At 40.0% G+C, this 20,933-nt stretch overlaps 1 protein-coding gene and 1 pseudogene across 1 annotated transcript in view; one reads left to right on the top strand and one right to left on the bottom strand.

The window, feature by feature from the left end:
- LOC146403573 (uncharacterized) overlaps positions 1 to 20,933 on the bottom strand; it is a 228,571-nt gene that overhangs the window by 117,226 nt on the left and 90,412 nt on the right. The window lies entirely within an intron of this gene.
- On the top strand, positions 6,369 to 6,538 carry LOC146403574 (small ribosomal subunit protein uS14 pseudogene; annotated as a pseudogene).

Raw genomic sequence — 20,933 nt, 5'->3', positions numbered from 1 at the left:
TTTGAGCTCTGGTCTTGCTCAGTGCGTTAAGGATATAGTGTTGCTGTGAGCTGTAGTGTAGGTTGCAGACATAGCTCAGATCCCACGTTGCTGTGGCTGTGGTGTAGGCCGGCAGCTGCAGCTCTGATTAGACCCCTGGCCTGGGAACCTCCATATGCCACAGATGCAGCCCTAAAAAGACAAAAAAAAAAAAAAAAAGAATCTAACTGCAGTGGCTCAGGTCGCTGTGGAGATGTAAGTTCAATCCCTGGCCCTGCACAGTGGGTTAAAGAATCCAGCCTTGCCATGGCTGCAGCTGTGGCATAGATTGCAACTATGGTGCAGATTCAGTCCCTGGCCTAGGAACTTCCAAATACCATGGGTAGGGCCATAAAAACAAACAAACAAACAAAAACACTAGTCACATAGACCTGGGTTCAAAGCCAGACTCTACCACTTTCTGAGAGATCTCACCATCAACTTCCTCATCTGGAGAATGAGAAATCCTCAATAAGATAATACCTCCAAAGGCTCTAGCCTCAGGCATGACCCAAATTCAAAGCCTTCTTGGGACACTCTTACAACCAGAGTCACTGCCAACTTCCAAGTCACATCCACCCATTTCGGCTCCTGAGCTAATAGACAATATGCAGAGCCCTGAGCCCCTCTGCCCAAGGGACTTGTACTGATTCCTGCAGCCATAAGTCTGGCCTCCAGTGCTACGGAGGGGTAGGGAGAACAGGCTCTGGGTCCTGTCCAAAGACACAGGGATAATCTCAGCTGCTGTTCAGAGGCTGGGGTTAGGGTTACACTCCAGACTGGGGATGCAGAGTGAGGACAGGGAAACCTGGGCAAAGGGAAATGCTGCAGGTTGGAGGCAGCAGAGTCCCCAGAGCTTGACACCAGCAAAGCAACAGCATCCAAAAAAATTACATTGGAAAGAAGTCACTGTTTCCCAAAAGGCACCCAGGAAGTTACCCTGGTGAGGTGGGGGGCAGATTTAAACTTTACCTACGGGACTGGTCTCCACTTTGGTGTGGCTTGATGTTTCTAGTTCTAAATACATAGAGGCAAAGTGAGGGTAGGAAGTAGAAGAAAGGTACCCTTTTCTTTGCCATGCTAGAACTTCCAAAGCTCCTAATCTGGCCTGATCCCTTAAATACCAACAGGATTTAAATTTATGTCTCTATAGATTGGGGGTCAGAACCCTAAAAGCCAAGCAAATTAGGTACATGAGCAACTGTGCCCACTGAGGAAACTGAGACACAAAGATTCCATGGAAACAAGACAGCTACGGATCAGTCCCAGCCAATTGTTACCATAGAGAGGCAGAGCCACTGTTGCTAAATCATTTTGTAAATATATATGAAACTGAAACACCTCTGACTCGAACCCAGCCTAAACCCAGATTGGGACTTGAACCCATGGGCTGTATGTTTGTTTGTTGCATTTTTAGGGCTGCACCCAGGGCATATGGAAGTTCCTAGGCTGGGGGCCAAATTGCAGCTGCAGCTGCAGCTGCTGACACACGCCATGGCTACAGCAATGTGGGATCCAAGCCACATCTGCCACCTATACCACAGCTCATGGCAACGCAGGATCACCAACCCACTGAGCCAAGCCAAAGATCGAACCTGCATCCTCATGGGTACTAGCTGGGTTTGTTACTGCTGAGCCATGACAGGAACTCCCAAGCCCATGGGTTTTTTATTAGAATTACTCACCTGGTGTCTGAACTTACTGAGGCTCAGCTTCTTTATGCCTTAGAACAGGAGGAATTCAGCAGAGGCAAAGTGATAGGCAAGAAATAGATTTATTAAGATAGGATGCTTGTGAGGGATACAAGCGGGCAGGTGAGAAGGCTCTGCCCCAAGGATTAGGTGGGCTACATTTTTATGATCCAAGGAAAGTGGAGGAGGGGGAAAGACTGCCTTCTTTCTCATTCTTCAGGTAGACATCAGACTTCCATCACTAGCTCCTCCTTCACATGCTTCGCATGTCATAAGAGAGTATTTGACCCCATGAGGTCAAATTAGGACTGTCACAGTGCTTATTCAAATCAGCAAAGGGGTTGTATGTAACATACGCTAAAATATGTTGAATCTTTTCAGGTTTCTGAATAATAAGAGTCTCCTACTTTGGAATGTCATCTTTCCCTTAAAATCCTGTTCTTGGTCCTAAGGATCATTATCTTGCTGCACTTGAACGCAGGCCTTATTTTATTTCTCACTTCATGGCCTGAGGCATACCTAGTGCTTTTATTTGTGGTTTTATGGTTAAGTAACCCTGCTTCATTCCACAACGTCCTGATAGCCTTTTTGACCAATTATGAACTTACAGTGGTCTTCCAAAATTCCCCAGTTTCCCTCTCTATCTATGGTTCCCTACTGGGACTTCTACAAAAACCTGTGTGACTATCCTACTCTATCCCTATCATGTGTGTGTGTGTGTGTGTGTGTGTGTGTGTGTGTGTGTGTGTGTCTGAGAGAGATTTATTTTAAGGAATTGGCTCACACAATTATAGGAACTAGCAAGCCCAAAATTTATGGAGCTGTTCAAAAATTCACATAGTAGTTGATATTGCCTGAGTTCCCGTTGTGGCACAGTGGTTAATGAATCCAACTAGGAACCATGAGGTTGCAGGTTCACTCCCCGGCCTTGCTCAGTGGGTTAAGGATCCAGAGTTGCTGTGAGCTGCGGTGTAGGTCGCAGACACGGCTTGGATCCCGTGTTGCTGTGGCTCTGGTGTGGGCCAGTGGCTACAGCTCTGATTGGACCCCTAGCCTGGGAACCTCCATATGCCATGGGAAGCGGCCCTAGAAAAGGCAAAAAGACCAACAACAACAACAACAAAAAAGTTGATATTGCCATCTTAAATCTGAATTCAGTAGGGCAGCAACAACTTGCTTATAATTAAGATGTAAGTGTAGTACAGATGTTACTCTATCACTTCCAGACATACACGGTGACAACAAAAGAGATTTTGTTTCCTGGGGGTGGAAGTGGATTTGCCTTCCTCAGGAATATTTCCAATATTGCTCACTCATATGGTTATATAATTATTTATTTCTTTCTTCTTCAATAAACTATAGGATGTTTTTCAAAGAGTTATCCACAGATCATGGACAGCAAAATTTTCTGAAATGCTTTTTAAAACTTCAGATTCCTGGCCACTATGGTCTACTAAATCAAGAAATCTGCACTTTTCACAAGCTTCCCCTTTTTTACTTGTGTATGCTAACATTTCAAAACCACTGGACACCTCTCAGCCTTCAGGCAATACTACAAAGCTACAATAAGCAAAACATCATAGTACTAGAACAAAAACAGACATATAGATCAATGGAACAAAATAGAGAACCCAGAAATAAACCCACCCACCTTCAGTCAATTAATCTTCAACAAAAGAGGCAAGAATACAATGGATATAAGACGGTCTCTTTGGCAAGTGCTGTTGGAAAAATGGATAGCTGCATATAAATCAATGATTTTAGAACACTCCCTCACACCATACACAAAAATAAACTCAAAATGGCTTAAAGACTTAAATATAAGACATGATACCATAAAACTCCTGAAAGAGAATATAGGCAAAACATTATTTGACATCAACCACATAAATGTTTTCTTATGTCAGTCTCCCAAGGCAATAGAAATAGAAATAAAAATAAACAAATGAGAAACTTACAAGCTTTTGCACAGCAAAGGAAACCATAAAAAAAAAAAAGAAAGAAAAGATAACCTACAAAATAGGAGAAAATAGTTGCAAATGATGCAACTGACAAGGGCTTAATCTCCAAAATATACGAACATCTTACACAACTCAATAACAAAAACCAAACAACCCAACCAAAAAATAGGCAGAAGACTTAAATGGACAATTCTACAAAGAAGACATATAGATGGCCAAGAGGCACATGAAAAGATGCTCAACATCACTAATTTTTTGTAATGCAAATCAAAACTACAAAGAGGTGTCACCTCACATCAGTCAGGGTGGCCATCATTAAAAAGTCTACAGATAACAAATGCTGGAGGGGTTGTGGAGAAAAGGGAACCCTCCTACACTGTTGGTAGGAGTGTAAGTTGATACAGCTACTATGGGATGGAGTTCCCATAGTGGCTTAGTGGTTAACGAATCTGACTAGAAACCATGTGGTTGCAGTTCGATCCCTGACCTTGCTCAATGGGTTAAGGATCCGGTGTTGCCGTGAGCTGTGGTATAGGTCACAGATGCGGCTCGGATGCTGCTGTGGCTCCTGTATAAGCCGGTGGCTACAGCTGTGATTAGACCCCTAGCCTGGGAACCTCCATGTGCCATGGGAGTGGCCCCAGAAAAGGCAAAAAGAAAAAAAAAAGGAAAAAAGGAAAAAAAACAGTATGGATGTTGCTTAAAAATTAAAAATAGAGTTACCTTATGATCCAACAGTCCCATTCCTGGGCATATATCCAGAGAAAACTCTAAACAAAAAAGATACACACACTCTAATGTTAATTGTAACACCTTTTACAACAGCCAAGACATAGAAACAAACTAAATGTCCATCAGAAGATGAATGGATAAGAAGATGTGGTATATAAACACAATGGAATATTACTTAGCTATAAAAAAATAATGAAATAATGCCTTTTGCAGCAACATGGATGGAACTAGAGACTCATACTAAGTGAAGAAGTCAGAAAAAGACAAATACCATATGATATCACTTATATGTAGAATCTAAAATATGGCAGAAATGAAACAGAAACAGACTCATAGACATAGAAAACAAACTTGTAGTTACCAAAGAGGAAAGAGGGTAGAAGAGGGTTAAATTAGGAGTTTGGGATTAGTAGATACAAACTACACTATATAAAAAAGATAAACAAGTTCTGACTGTATAGCACAGGGAGCTATATTCAATATCTTGTAATAAAACATAATGGAAAAGAATATCTGGAGTTCCCGTCGTGGCACAGTGGTTAACGAATCCAACTAGGAACCATGAGGTTGCGAGTTCAGTCCCCGGCCTTGCTCAGTGGGTTAAGGATCCGGTGTTGCCATGAGCTGTGGTGTAGGTGGCAGACACAGCTCGGAACCTGCCTTGCTGTGGCCCTGGCGTAGGCTGGCGTCTACAGCTCAGATTAGACTCCTAGCCTGGGAACTTCCATATGCCGCTGGAGCGGCCCAAGAAATGGCAAAAAGACAAAATAAATAAATAAAATTTTTTAAAAAGAATATGCATATATGATATAAATATGTATAACTGAATCATTTTACTGTATACCAGAAATTAATATAACACTATAAATCAACTATACTTAAATTAAAATTAAAAATTGAAATAAAACCACAAAACCACTGGACAGAAATTGCTTTCTCATTTTTGTTCCTCAGTGAATAAAAAGTCCCCAGCACCTAGTAGGAGCTTAACAAACATAATTGAACAAATTAATAAATAATGTCACTAGTTCATCATTGGGTTCTTTTGTGACATCCATAAAAATCATAACATTAAACTTACAGTCTTGGTTTGTTTGTTTTAGGTGTTGACCAACTATTAAATAATCACCTATGTATGTGTCAGTTAGCCCCACTAGACTAGAAAACTCCTTGTCCTTTTGTCATTCTTGTAGTCCCAGGACCTACCAGTCCCTGCCATAACGGATTATGAGTATCTGTTGAATGAATAAATAGATGGATAGACAGATAGAAAGAGCTACCTGAATACAGACCACCTAATTCCTTATCAGGTGAAATTTGTGCAAATTTTTTACTTGTTAGCTCTTGAGTTTTTAGAAGTTTCTTACCTGTCCTACAACAATTTATAATCGCTATCAAAAAGACAAAAAAAAAAATTGGGAGTTCCCATCATGGCTTAGTGGTTAACAAATCCGACTAGGAACCATGAGGTTTCAGGTTCGATCCCTGGCCTTGCTCAGTGGGTTGAGGATCTGGCGTTGCCATGAGCTGTGGTGTAGGTTGCAGACACGGCTCAAATCCTGCGTTGCTGTGGCTCTGGCATAGGCTGGCGGCTACAGCTCCGATTAGACCCCTAGCCTGGGAACCTCCATATGCCGTGAGAGCGGCCCTAGAAAAAGTAAAGAGGCAAAAAAAAAAAAAATTTATAATCGCTATAGGTCTTAAGAGTACATCTAGAACTTTCACTTGATACATACTGAAGCATAGTTAAGAATTTGTAACATGTAATTTCTATAGCATTAACTATAACTCTTTTATCCCTTTCGGGGGGGGAATATATATATATATATATACACATATATATATATATATATATATATATATAAATAATGTTGCCCATAATTCAGAGTCATGCTATTTCAGAGATTACCCTGAATCCTCTTCAATATATAAATAAAACTATTTAGGTTGTATCGGAGAAAGCGAGATGGGTCACCAGCAGCTTTACTGGAGCTATCCGAGAAAATTCAGCCAGGGATCTCACTCTTGCCATGTCTGCTCAAACCTGCAGGGTCTTATCCAGAATATGGCCTCAGTGTGTGCCACCAGTGTTTCCACCAGTACAGGAAGAATACTGGCTTTATTAAGTTGGACTAAGTGAACTTCTTTGAATAGCTCATCCAAGACATTTACCTTATTTGCAAAAATAATGCTAGCTCTCAGAACATTAAATAAAGTTTTTGAAACTTAAAAAAAAAAAAACTATGTATAAGCATGGGTACTTAAACTATTACCATTACTTTCTTTTAAATAAATTATTCATGATCCCTCCTAACCCATTCGGAACCAACACTGTGTTAAGATATCAGGTTAAGAATAATTGGTGCAAATCAGAGTTCCTGTTGCAGCACAGTAGAAACAAATCCAACTAGGATTGAGGGTTCCATCTCTGGCCTTGTTCCGTGGGTTAAGGATCTGCGTTGCCGTGAGCTACAGTGTAGATCACAGACATGGCTTGGATCCAGTGTTGCTGCAGCTGTGGCATAGGCCAGCAGCTACAGCTCCAATAGACCCCTAGCCTGGGAACTTCCATATGCCGCAAGTGCAGCCCTAAGAAAAAAAGACAAAAAAAAAAAAAAAAGACAAAGAATAATTGCTGCAAATCATTTGACTTAAATCAAGCAGAGAAGATTTTTCTTTCCAGAATGATTAAAATTAGAAAGATTGACAATACCAAGTGTTGGGGAAAACATGGAACAATCAGAACTCTCATCTGTTGCTGGTAGGAAACTAGTATTTACCCAAGAGAAATCAGAAGAATGATTGCCTTGCAAAGGGCAGGTATGGAATAGAAAGGGACACAAAATAATTTCCAGGTGAGAAAAATGTTCCATATCTTGATTTGGCAACAGTCATATGAGTGTTTCATTTGCCAAAATTCATGAATTGTTCATTTAAGATCTGTGCATTTTCCTGTGTATAAAATATATCTCAGTTTAAAACTTGCATTTCTGTAATGGCCAGAGATATCCAAGCATCATCTATCTTTTTACCATTGTGTTTTCATGCTAGGACCATTTTTCAGAAATCAAAGACTTTAAATAGCCTATGATTCCAGTAATATATATTACCCACTTCTTAACACAACAACTTCCTATCATTCTACAAAGGTATTACAGAACAGTCAAACACCATTCCAATATATAAATTATAAAAGCGCATGGCACCATTCTGGTTTTTAATATTCATTAGTTGATTTAAATTTCACTTTTTAGAAATGTGCAGTGCAAATATTTAACAGATGAGAATCAAGGCCAGATAGGCCAGGTTATTTGCACAAGTTCACACAGCTAATGAGTGATATCACCAGGACTCAAACCCAGATCCCAAGCCTACAACTCTGTCCTTTCCCAACACACACGCACACACACACACCTGAATCACAATTCATAGATTTTTTCCCATTCTTTTTTCATGAATCTGTGATAGCATTTCTTCCTATGAGATTTTAAAATAAATAAAGCTTTTCTAAAGGACTCTAGAGCACATGGAAAGTTTTAAATCATCACCTGACACATCCAGCCTGGCTCTCATTCTCAAACTCATGTTTGTTCTGGAACCTAGGGACTGGAATAACCTACTGAGAGTAAATAAATGAAGCCACGGAGCATTTGTTGGCTAAGGGCAAAAGAGGTGTTTCCTTCACTTTGTTTAGGAGTGAAAACAAAATTCTCTATTATACACACTGAAGTATATTGTCAGCATCTTTAGAAGGAAAGCAGACACACTGGCCGCATTTTCAAATATAAAAAAATGAAAGCAATTAGCAGAGGGAAGAGAGAAATGAGCTTCATTGTCTAAAACCACTGACTGCACTTTCTAGTCATGGTCTTTAAGGATAGTTTCTTACTGTTTTGTGCTGTTTTTATTAAAGTATAGTTGATTTACAATGTTTCATCAATTCTGTTGTACCACGAAGTGACCCAATCACACACATTTCCCTGTGCTGTACAGTAGGATCCCATTGCCCATCCTTTCCAAATATAACAATTGCTTTTCAGGGCCGCACTTGCAGTGTATGGAAGTTCCCAGGCTGGGGGTCCCATGGGAGCTGCAACTGCCAGCCTACACCACAACCACATCAACACAGGATCCAAGCAGCATCTGCAACCTATACCACAGCTCACAGCAACGCAGGATCCTTAACCCACTGAGTGAAGCCAGGGATGGAACCCACATCCTCATGGATACTAGTTGGGTTTGTTATTGCTGAGCTATAATGGGAACTCCAAGATAGTTTCTTATTGAATTTTTCACTCTCATTAGTGATATTTAACGGTTAATTTCAAGATAACTCAAGTCTATACCAAAGGCAAGGTTATTTAATTCTGATCCATTAGAAATCTCAAGAACTCATCCAAAATTTCCATAAAAATTCAAGTGACCCTCATGTACACAGTGAGAGTAATATTCTACAGAAATGCCTCATTAGAATAATGTCAAAATAATTCACTTAAGGTCAAAATAATTCACTTTCCTGGCAAAAACTTCTATGAAGTTCTTCTATGAAGAAGAATGATATTTTTTAGGTACCAAGACTGAAACATGCTGAATAGTTGCTAATTTTTCTAGATGATCAACTAATTAACTGATGAAGGAAAAAAATTATTAGTATTGATAATTAGGTTTCTGGTCCAATATGCTTCTAAACCTACCAATGCTCTGAAAATCACTTTGCATCATCCACAGAAAGCCCTCACATATGTAGCCAACAGAACTGGAAGCTGGTTTTCAATCTGGTTTTAAGTCTCAATCCTATTTTCCATGAAAAATGGTTTGACTTTAAAGAGCTCAGGACAATAATTCCTTTGGAGGAAATTTAACTCTGTGGATTCTTATTATACATACAAACCATCTTAGGTGTCAGTTATAAGCTGAGGAATCATATTCCTTTCTTTGGCTTTAGGAGCAAGGAAATTTAAAAAAAAAAAAAAAAAAGCATCTCCCCTTCTGAGTTCCCAATAGTGGTGAATATTATTCCCAGGATTGTAAATAGTCTTATAAATCTTGCCCTTCCTTACAGATTTAACTTTTTCATCTTCATAGGAATTAGCAATAAAGATACTATGTATAACTGTCCTTAGTATTTGCCTAAGATTTGGGCAAAGCTGTCATACAAGATTCAAAATACCCAGTCCCTACAGGCTCGGAACAGGTGGCTTTTCATATGGTAAAGTGGTAAGGCAATTCCAGGAGTGTTCAGGGAATAACGAAGACTGAAAACAATAGAAGAAAGGTAGAATCATCAAGAAAGAATGTTAAGTTCTAAAACATGTGATTTTGTTATGCAGGCAGTTTCAAGTTGAGTAACTCAAGCCAAAGTGGTTTTTTCATTCTGGTTCTCCCTAGGGAAAAATGCACAGCAGCAAAGGATAAGAGAAAAGCATGGGAGGCTTAGAAACAGAAGGTTTCTACCCCTGTTCTATTCTTCCTAGTCCAGAAATGGAGGCAACAAAAACAAACTGACAATAATAATAGCTATCAGTTATTAAAGCTCAAGTGAGCCAGATACTTAATTCTTTGGGGTAGTAAAGTATTTAGAAGGGTGGATTCTGGAGCCACACTGTTTGGTTTTAAAAACTCTCCCACTTATTATTGGGGCAAGCTCCTCTTCTGCATAATCATCTACAATGGCATCTCCCTTCCAGGTTGTTTATGAAAATTAACGAGTTAATTCTGAGAATGGCCATGTAGGACAGTGTTTGCACAAAGGAGATACTCAATTAATGCTGCTATTCTTATTCCCATTCTCCATTTAGGAAACTGAGACACAGAAAGTCTGGATGGAGCAGGATCAAGGCAGTGGAAGAGTAGGACATGGCATTCACCTTCTCCTACAAACACATAAAAAAAAAAATCTACATGTAGAACCATTCACACAGAACAGCTACTGAATGCTGGCAGCAGATCTTAAACCTCCAAAAGGGGCAAGAAATCCTCCATATAACTGGGTAGAACAGAAAGAAAAAAAGAGAGAGAAAGAGAAGAGAAAAAAAAGGAATCAAGACGGGACCAGCACTTATGAGAGGGAACTGTAAAAGAGGAAAGGAACCCACACCATGGGAGGCCACCTAACTGACAGGGAGATCAGCCGAGGAGGGACCTCAAAGCCTCAGAGGAAAACTCAGCAGCGAGACTGGGAATGGCAAAGCACAGAGGGAGCCACAGAGACCATCAGTATCACCACCCCCAGATGGCATAGCCTGAGATGCTCAGGTGGGGGCTGGGCACTGGAACTCAGGCTTTGGAGATCAGTTCCAGGGAGAAGACTAGGGTTGGGTGTGTAGAGACAGCCTGAGGGGCTGGGAAGTGAAACACCACAGCCAAGGGAGTGTGGGAGGAGGCCTGGGCCCACTGGAGAAGCAAGGCACCATTGTTGGGGAGGATGAGAGGAGGAGGGGTGGGACAGCCACAGGAATATCTTTGTGCAAGCGCAGGTACTTGGGCTGCAGGATACCTCTTGTGCAAGTTATGGGTGGCAGGGCCAAACTGCTGCAGCCATTAGACTCCAGAGGTGGGTGTGACCTGCCACCGCTAGGGATCTGTGAACAGGCATCACTGTGGCCCTAATCACCTCAGGGGTTGCAGCAGAGGAGGGCTCTGCAACCAAGTACCACTCATTATTCCTCTCACTTCCCTGGGAATGCACTCACCCTGCTGTTGCCACTGCCAAAGGCTCTGGGCTACCTACATCTGCCTGAGGGTCCCTGCCACTTCCCAGGGCCCTGTAACCAGGAGCAGCCTGCACCACCTCCCAATGGGTTCTCACCACTGTCAATGGCCCAGCAACCAAGCACTGGCTGTAGACCCTGCCCACTGCCTCCATCTCCCTGGAAGCACATGCAGGCCATAAACCAGTGCATCCCCATCAAGGGGATAGCAGCTTACACACACCAAGGAAAGAGACACCAAGCATCCAAACCAAAATCAGGCTTCATGCCAAAAAAAAAAAATAAGCCCCCACAAAACATCCAGGGGCGCTCTCACATAAATAGCCCTCCAAGACTATAATAGTTCTTTTCCCTAAACTCAAAGAATAAGAAAAATATAAGCAAATGAAGAAGTTCAGGAACCATTTTCAGTTACAAGCAAAATGAAGAAGCAAACAATGAAATGGACCTCCGCAATCTAACAGACTCTGAGTTCAAAAAGGAGATAATGAAAATACTGAAGGAATTAAGAGAGGATATGATGGAATTAAGAGTGGATATAAACAGTAATGCAGATTACTTTAGAAAGGAACTAGAAAATACAAGGAGGAGCCAAGAAAAATTATAAAATTCACTTGAAGAGAAGCGAGCTGAATTAAAGGCACTGAAGAGCAGAATGAATAATGCAAACAATGAATAAGTAACTTGGAAAATAGAAAAATGGAAATCACCCAGTCAGGACAGCAGACAGAAAACCAAAGGGAAAAACATGAAAGCAATATAAGAGCTCAATGGCATAATATAAAGTGGGCCAATCTACGCATAATAGGGACTCCAGAAGGAGAAGGAGAGAAAAGGGGATTGAAAATATATTTGAAGAAACTATAGCTGAAAACTTCCCAGATCTAAAGGAAACAGATATCAAGATACAGGAAGCATAGAGGACCCCAAACAAGTTGAACCCAAACAGACCCACACCAAGACATATTAAAATAAAAATGGCAAAAGTTAAAGATAGGAGAGGATTCTAGGAGTTTCCATCATGGCACAGTGGAAACAAATCTGACTGAAAACCATGAGGTGACAGGTTCAGTTCCTGGCTTTGCTCAGTGGGTTAGGGAACAGGTGTTGCCACAAGCTGTGGTGTAAGTCACAGATGCAGCTCAGATTCTGTGTTGCTGTGGCTCTGGTCTACGCCAGCAGCTGTAGCTCTGATTGAACCCCTAGCCTGGGAACCTCCATATGCATAACAGCAAAAAAAAAAAAAAAAAAGATAGGAGAGTGTTCTAAAGGCAGCAAGAGAACAACAAAGAATTAATTATAAGGGAACCCCCATAAGGCTACCGGCTGATTTCTGTACAGAAACACTACAGGCCAGAAGAGAGAGACAAGATATACTAAATTCTAAAAGGGAAAAATCTGTAGCCTAGAATACTCTATCCAGAAAGATTATCATTTAAAATAGGAGAAATAAAAATTTGCCCACCAAACAAAAACTACAAGAGTACAACAATACTAAACTCATTCTAAAAGAAATACTAAAAGTCTCCTCTAAATGAAAAAGAAGTAAGAAGATAAAGGATGGAAGCAATCACAAGTGGAAAGTAACCATTTAAATAAGCCAGTGGAGTTCCCGTCATGGCTCAGCGGTTAGCAAATCCAACTAGGAACCATGAAGTTGCAGGTTCAATCCCTGGCCTTGCTCAGTGGCATAAGGATCCAGCATTGCTGTGAGCTGTGGTGTAGGTCATAGACTCAGCTTGGATCCTGCATTGCTGTGGCTCTGGCGTAGGCAGGCAACTACAGCTCCAATTAGACCCCTAACCTGGGAACCTCCATATGCCTTGGGTGTAGCCCTAGAAAAGACAATAAACAAATAAATAAATAAATAAATAAGCCAGTATACATATATTAAAGGGGAAAAAAAACCTATTTGTAAATGCTACAATAAATACAAGGAATGGCAGAAGGATAAATATGAAGACATGAAAAAAGGACATCAAAGTCATAAAATGTGGGGAATGAAAGTAAAAAAAAAAATCCAGACCTTTTTTATTAGAATGCATTTGAGCCTATATGACTATCAGGCTAAAGCAAGCACATATAGGAAGGGGCTAACATACTTGAAAAACAGGGCAACTGCAAATCAAAACCAAACAATACATTCAAAAAAATTAAAAAGAAGAGGACACAAGCATTAAGGAAAAAAAAAAAAAAAAGGAAATAATCCAACCATAAAAAAGAAAGGAACAAAGGAGAAATTTCAAATCAACTGTAAAACAAGGTTTAAAATGGCAATAAATACATATTTATTAATAATTACCTTAAATGCCAATGGACTGAATGTTCCAACCAAAAGACATAGAGTGGCAGACTGGAATAAAAAAAAGAAAGAGCTCACAATGTGCTGCCTACCAAAGACTCACCTTAGAGCAAAGGACACATAAATCGAAAGTGAGGAGATGGAAAAAGATATTTCATGTGAATAGAAATGACAGGAAAACAGGAGTCACAATACTCATATCAGAAAAAAAATAGACTTTAGGGGAATTCCCGCCATGGCACAGGCAGAAATGAAATCTCTCAAGAGTGAAAATATGTCAACACTAAAATTATTTTATAGTAGGAGCTCCCATTGTGCCTTGGTGGAAGCAAATCCAACTAGGAACCATGAGGTTGCACGTTCGATCCCTGGCCTTCCTCAGTGGGTTAAGGATCCGGCATTGCCATGAGTTGTGGTGTAGGTTGCAGATGCAGCTCAGATCTGGTGTTGCTGTGGCTGTGGTGTAGGCTGGCAGCTGTAGCTCTGATTAGAACTCTAGCCTGGGAACCTCCATATGCTATGAGTGAGGTCCTAAAAAGAAAAAAAAAAAAAAAAGACTTTAAAACAAAGGCCATAAAGAAAGACAAAGGGGAGTTCCCGTCGTGGCGCAGTGGTTAACAAATCCGACTAGGAACCATGAGGTTGCGGGTTCGGTCCCTGCCCTTGCTCAGTGGGTTAACGATCCAGCATTGCCGTGAGCTGTGGTGTAGGTTGCAGACGCGGCTCGGATCCTGCGTTGCTGTGGCTCTGGCGTAGGCCGGTGGCTACAGCTCTGATTAGACCCCTAGCCTGGGAACCTCCATATGTCGAGGGTGTGGCTCTAAGAAAAGGCAAAAAGACAAAAGAAAAAAAAAAGAAAGACAAAGAAGGACACTACTTAATGATAAAAGGATCAATCAAGAAGAGGATATTACACTTGTCAATATATATGCCCCTAAGATAGGAGCACCCAAATACATACAACAAGTACCACAGACATAAAAGGAGAAATTGATGAGAATACAATAATAGTAGGAGATTTTAACACCCCACTCACATCAATAAAATAGAGATTCAAAAAATGATATAAAAAAATCAATAAAACCAAGAGCTGGTTCTTTGAAAGGGTAAACAAAATTGACAAACCTCTAACCAGACTCACTGAGAAAGAGAATCCAAATAAACAAAATAAGAAATGAAAAAGGAGAAATGTCAATGGATACTGCAGAAACACAAAAATCCAGGAGTTCCCATCTTGGCTCAGTGGAAATGAATCTGTGTAGCACACATGAGGATGCAGGTTCCATCCCTGACCCTGCTCGATGGGTTAAGTATCCAGAGTTGCTGTGAGCTGTGGTGTAGGTCACACGATGCTACTTGGATCTGGCATTGCTGTTGCTGTGGCTATGGCCAGTGGCTATAGCTCCAATTCAATCTCTAGCCTGGGAACTTCCATATGCCATGGGTGCAGCTCTAAATAAATAAATAAAAAACAATAAGAGAATAGTACAAACAGTTATATGCCAACAAATTTGACAACCTAGAAAAAAATCACAACTTTCTAGAGACAAAGAGCCCACCAAAAATGAATCAAGAAAAAAGAGATCACTGGGAGTTCCTGTTGTGGTTCAGTGGTTAACGAATCAGACTAGGAACCTTGAGGTTGCGGGTTCGGTCCCTGCCCTTGCTCAGTGGGTTAAGGACCCCATGTTGCCGTGAGCTGAGGTGTAGGTTGCAGACGCAGCTCGGATCCTGTGTTGCTGTGGCTCTGGCGTAGGCCAGCAGCTATGGCTCCAGTAAGACCCCTAGCCTGGGAACCTCCATATGCCACGGAGCAGCCCTAGAAAAGGCAAAAAGACAAAAAAAAAAAAAAAACAAAAACAAAAAAAAAAAGAGAGAATAAACAGATCACTTAAACAGACCCATCACTGAAAATGAAATTGAATATGTAATAAAGACACTTCCTACAAAAAAAAAAAAAAAAAAAGCTCAGGACCACATGGCTTCACAGGAAAATTCTACTAAACTTACAAAGAACTTACACCTTTCCTTCTTAAACTTTTCCAAAAGATTGAAGAACACCCCTAAGACTTTCTATGAAGCCAACATCATCCTAATACCAAAACCAGACAAAGATATTTTCAAAAAAGAAAATTATAGGCCAATATCTTTAATGAACATAGTCGCAAAAATTCTCCACAAAATTTTAGCCAACCAAATCCAACAACACATGCACCATGACCAAGTGGGAGTCCTCCCAAGTTCACAAGGGTGGTCCAACACACGCAAATCAATCAATATCATATACCACATTAACAAAAAAAAAGTAAAAACCACATGATCATCTCAAAATGCAGAAAAAGCATTTGACAAAATCCAACATCCATTCATGACAAATAAAACTCTTACCAAAGTGGATATAGCAGGAACATACCTTAACATCATAAAAGCCATTTATGACAAAACCCACAGCCAATATAATACTCAACATAGAAAAGCTGAAAGTCATCCCTCTAAGATGTGGAACAAGACAAGGATGTCCACTCTCACCACTTTTATTCAACATAATATTGGAAGTCCTAGCCACAGCAATCAGACAAACAAAAGAAATAAAATGTATCCATATTGGAAGAGAAGAGGTAAAATTGACACTCGATGCAGATGACATGATACTCTATTATAGAAAACCCTAATGACTCCACACAAAAAGTTACTCAAACTGATCAACAAATTCAGCAAAGTAGCAGGATTCAAAATTAACATTCAGAGATCAGTTGCATTTCTATATACTAACAAGGAAATATTAGAAAAGGAATACTGGAGTTCCCATGGTGGAGCAGTAGTTAACGAATCTGACTAGGAACCATGAGGTTGGGGGTTGGGTCCCTGGCCTTGCTCAGTGGGTTAAGGATCCAGCATTGCCCTGAGCTGTGGTGTAGGTTGCAGACACAGCTGGGATCCCACGTTGTTGTGGCTCTGGCGTAGGCTGGAAGCTACGGCTCCAATTAGACCCCTAGCCTGGGAACATCCATATGCCGCGGGAGCAGCCCAAGAAATGGCAAAAAGACAAAAAAAAAAAAAAAAAAAAAAAAAAAAAAAAAAAAGAAAGAAAGAAAGAAAAGGAATACAAAAATACAATACCTTTTAAAATCACACCCCAAAAAATTAAATACCTAGGAATACACCTGACCAAGGAGGTGAAAGACTTACATGCTGAGAATTATAAAACCTTAATCAAGGAAATTAAAGAGGATTCAAAGAAATGGAAAGATATTCCATACTCCTGGATTGGAAGAATTAATATCATTAAAATGGCCATCCTATCCAAAGCAATCTACAGATTTAATGCGATCCCTACCAAATTACCCATGACATTTTTCACAGAACTAGAACAAACAATACAAATATTTATATGGAACCATAAAAGACCAAGAATTGCCAAAACAATCCTGAGGTGGGGGGTGGAAACAAGTAGGAGGCATAACTCTCCCAGACTTCAGAACATATTATAAAACTACAGTAATCAAGACAGTGTGGTACTGGTACAAAAACAGACATGCAGACCAATGGAACAGAATATAGAATCCAGAAATAAATGCAGGAACCTACAGTCAATTAATCTTTGACAAAGGAGGCAAGAATATAAAATGGGTTTGATCCAGTAATCCTGCTCCTGGGCATCTATCCAGAGAAAACCATGACTTGAAAAGACACATGTACTCCAATGTTCATTGCAGCACTATATACAACAGCCAAGATATGGAAACAACCTAAATGTTCATCAACAGAGGAATGGATAAAGAATATGTGGTACATATACACAATGGAATATTACTCAGCCACTAAAAGGAAAGAAATAACGGCATTTGCAGCAACATGGATGGGCCTAGAAATTACCATGCTAAGTAAAGTCAGACAATGAGACACCAACATCAAATCTTATCACTTACATGTGGAACCTAAAAAATGACACAATGAACTTCTTTGCAAAACAGGTACTAACTCACAGACTTTGCAAAACTTATGGTTTCCAAATGAGACAAGTTGAGGGGTGAGGGGATGCACTGAGGGTTTGGGATGGAAATGCTATAAAATTGGGTTGTGATGATTGTTGTACACCTATAAATGTAATAAAATTCATTGAGTAATTAAAAAAAGAATATAAAATGGGGAAAAGACAGTCTCTTCAACAAGTGGTACTGGGAAAACCAGAGAGCTGCACATAAATCAATGAAACTACAACACACCCTCACACCATGTATAAAAGTGAACTCAAAATTGCTTAAAGACTTAAACATAAGACAAGACACAATCAAACCCCTAGAAGAGAACATAGGCAAAACTTCACTAACATCAATCATGCAAATGTTTTCTTAGCCAGTTTCCCAAGGTAATAGAAATAAAAACAAAAATAAACCAATAGGACCTAATAAAACTTAAAAACTTCTGCACAGCAAAGGAAACCATTAAAAAAAAGAAAACAAAAGATAATCTATGGGATAGGAGAAAATAGTTGCAAATGACACAACCAACAAGGGCTTAATCTCCAAAATATACAAATAGCTCATACAACTCAACAGCAAAAAAGCAAACAACCCAAGTGAAAAATGAGCAGAAGACCTCGACATGTCTCCAAAGAAGATATATTTATGGCCAACAGGCACATAAAAAAAACGCTCAATGTCACTAATTATCAGAGAAATGCAAATCAAAAATACAATGAGGTACCACCTCACACTGGTCAGAATGGCTATCATCAATAAGTCTACAAATGCTAGAGAGGGTGTGGAGAAAAGGGAACCCTCCTACACTGTTGGCGGGAATGTAAATTGGTTCAACCACTATGGAAAACAGTATGGAGGAAACTCAGGAAATATATAACTACCATATGATCCAGCAATCCCACTCCTGGGCATATATCCAGACAAAACTTTTCATTCAAAAAGACACATGCACCCCTATGTTCATTTCAGCACTATTCACAATATCCAAGACATGGAAACAACCTAAATGTCCATTGACAGATGAATGGATAAAGAAGATGTGGTACATACACAATGGAATACTACTCAGCCATAAAAAAGAACAAGATAATGCTATTTGCAACAACATGTATGGAAACAGAGATTCTCATACTAAGTGAAATAAATCAGAAAGAGAAAGACAAATACCATATGATATCACTTATATTTGGAATCTAAAATATGGCACAAATGAACCTATCTACAGAACAGAAACAAAATCATGGACATAGAGAACTGACTTGTAGTTGCCAAGGGGGAGGGGGAGGGAGTGGGATGGACTGGGAGTTTGGGGTGAGTAGATACTAACTATTACATTTACAATGGATAAGCTATGAGGTCCTACTGTACAGCACAGGGAATTAATCCAATCACTTGTGATAGAACATGATAGAAGATAATATGAGGAAAAGAATGTATATATATGTATAACTGGGTCACTTTGCTGTACAGCAGAAATTGACAGAATATTACTAATCAATTATAATAAAAAATATTTGTTTAGGGCCTCATCTGTAGCATATGGAGGTTCCCAGGCTAGGGGTCAAATCAGAGCTATAGCTGCCAGCCTATACCACAGCCACAGTAATGCAGGATCTGAGCTGCATCTGCAACCTACACCCACAGCTCACGGCAATGCTGGATCCTTAACCCACTGAGCAAGGCCAGGGATCGAACCTGGTCCTCATGGATGCTAGTCAGATTCGTTAACTGCTGAGCCACAATGGGAACTCCTAAAAAATTTTTTAAAAAGAAAGTCTATTTGCTAAAGATGTGGCAATTAATATCTAATGAATGAATCTTTAATATCAGGCTGTTTGTAAATATATTATACATGGCCGTTTCTTCATATTCTGCAATAAAGAAAGACATCATTATTAAATCAACTCTCCCTTTGGTATTCAAAATTGTGACTTGCCTAAATTGAACCCAAAGATTTCCAATGTAAATTTCTAGTATAAAATATTTAAAGAGATGTCAGTTAATATCTTCCCCTTCCTCTTTCATTCCTGGTCCTTAACCCAGAGCACACCAATAAATTATGCAGATTGAATGAAGACATATTCTATAATAACTATTATATTAAGGCACCTTTCGATAACAATCAGTTTACTGATTTGTAAAACGGGAAACCAAAACTGCCTCTCACAACAGGGCACGTTCAGGGTGAATTCTCCGCTGTCTAGGTTCTGACTTAACTGGCTGGGCATCTCAAAACTTGACAGTGAGCAGACATTGACACAGTCTCAGGGACATACTCTGATAACCAAGCTTATCACAAAAACCCATGTACAAAACCAGAATGTCAAATGATCAATTACAAAGAGATATAGCATACCAAGCAGGCCTGAGACTAGACTAGCTGATGTACTTACTCCATTTGGACCCGTCTTCACGGGAAACCAGATTATAATTAGAAGACTGCTCGGTGAATATAAAACCTTCAGACCCAGTCACCTCCAGACTAATCAGAGTTGAGGAATCTGTACTCAGGCCAGACAGGGCCAGTCCTTTGCTCTGCAGATAGCCCCTTCCAGACATGGTTTACCCTTCCTTTGAGACTAATTAACCCATTTCTTTCATTGTTTTTAATTAACCCATTTCTAAAGGACTCATTCTTTCTTCAGCTCTGTGAATAACAGTAAACCTGCATAGTCAAATCTTCAGGGCCTAGAAGCCATTCCATCCTTTAAGTAATTTGCCTATATTTATAATCTGATTTTTTTCACATTTATTTCACAATTTAGCTCTCTTAAAAGGCAATCTCCTTTCCAAAGTTCAAACCTCATACGTATGTCCATCCCAATTTTTCCCAAATACCAACAGGAAGATAATTACCTCATCTAACATAAACAAATTCGCCAAAAGTATAATCCCCCATTTTTTTTCTTTTGGCCACACCTGTGGTATATCAGAGCTCCTGGGCCAGGGATTGAGCCCCCACTGCAGTTGCAGTCTGAGCCACAGCTGTGGCAGCAACACTGGATACTTTACCCACTGTGCCACAAGGAAACTTCCTGGAATTCCCTTTCTTAAAGCCTTCCATCCAGGGGTCAACACAGTTTACTTCTGTGGCAATTTAAAGTGCTCTTAGGGTACACTAAGGGTCAGTTCATTCATTCACTCAATTAACTTCTACTTATTGGGTATCTATGAGCAACATGCTTGTGCAGGCATGGGTCAGAAACATGGACTCTGCCCGCCCAGGTCTCTAAGCAGTGTGAAACAGTAATAATTTACTGCAATCCCACTGGAGAATGTAAAATTATTAACTGAGAAAAGTACCCTGAAGGGAAAAAGCAATACAATTCTTTAAGAAAATTAATGAGCTGACCCAATGAGGAGAGTTAAAAAGCCTTCAGTGAAGAAATGTGATTTGAATGGAGGCTGGGAAGAGACTAGTAGGCATTAACTGGCAGAGCAGACATTGGCCAAGAAGATTTGGGAAAGAGGAGGGTATTTCAGAATTCAGAAACTACATTACAAAAGCCTTGAGGCTTTCAACAGTGAGCAGCTCA

The sequence above is a fragment of the Sus scrofa genome, chromosome 5 (assembly GCF_054392235.1).
Source record: "Sus scrofa isolate SSC_HxYL_T2T_F1_AM1 chromosome 5, Sscrofa_HxYL_maternal_Yorkshire_Landrace_v2.0, whole genome shotgun sequence".
Lineage (NCBI taxonomy): Eukaryota > Metazoa > Chordata > Mammalia > Artiodactyla > Suidae > Sus > Sus scrofa.
The sequence above is the reverse complement of the archived record's forward strand: the minus strand, read 5'-3'. Positions and strand labels throughout refer to the sequence as shown.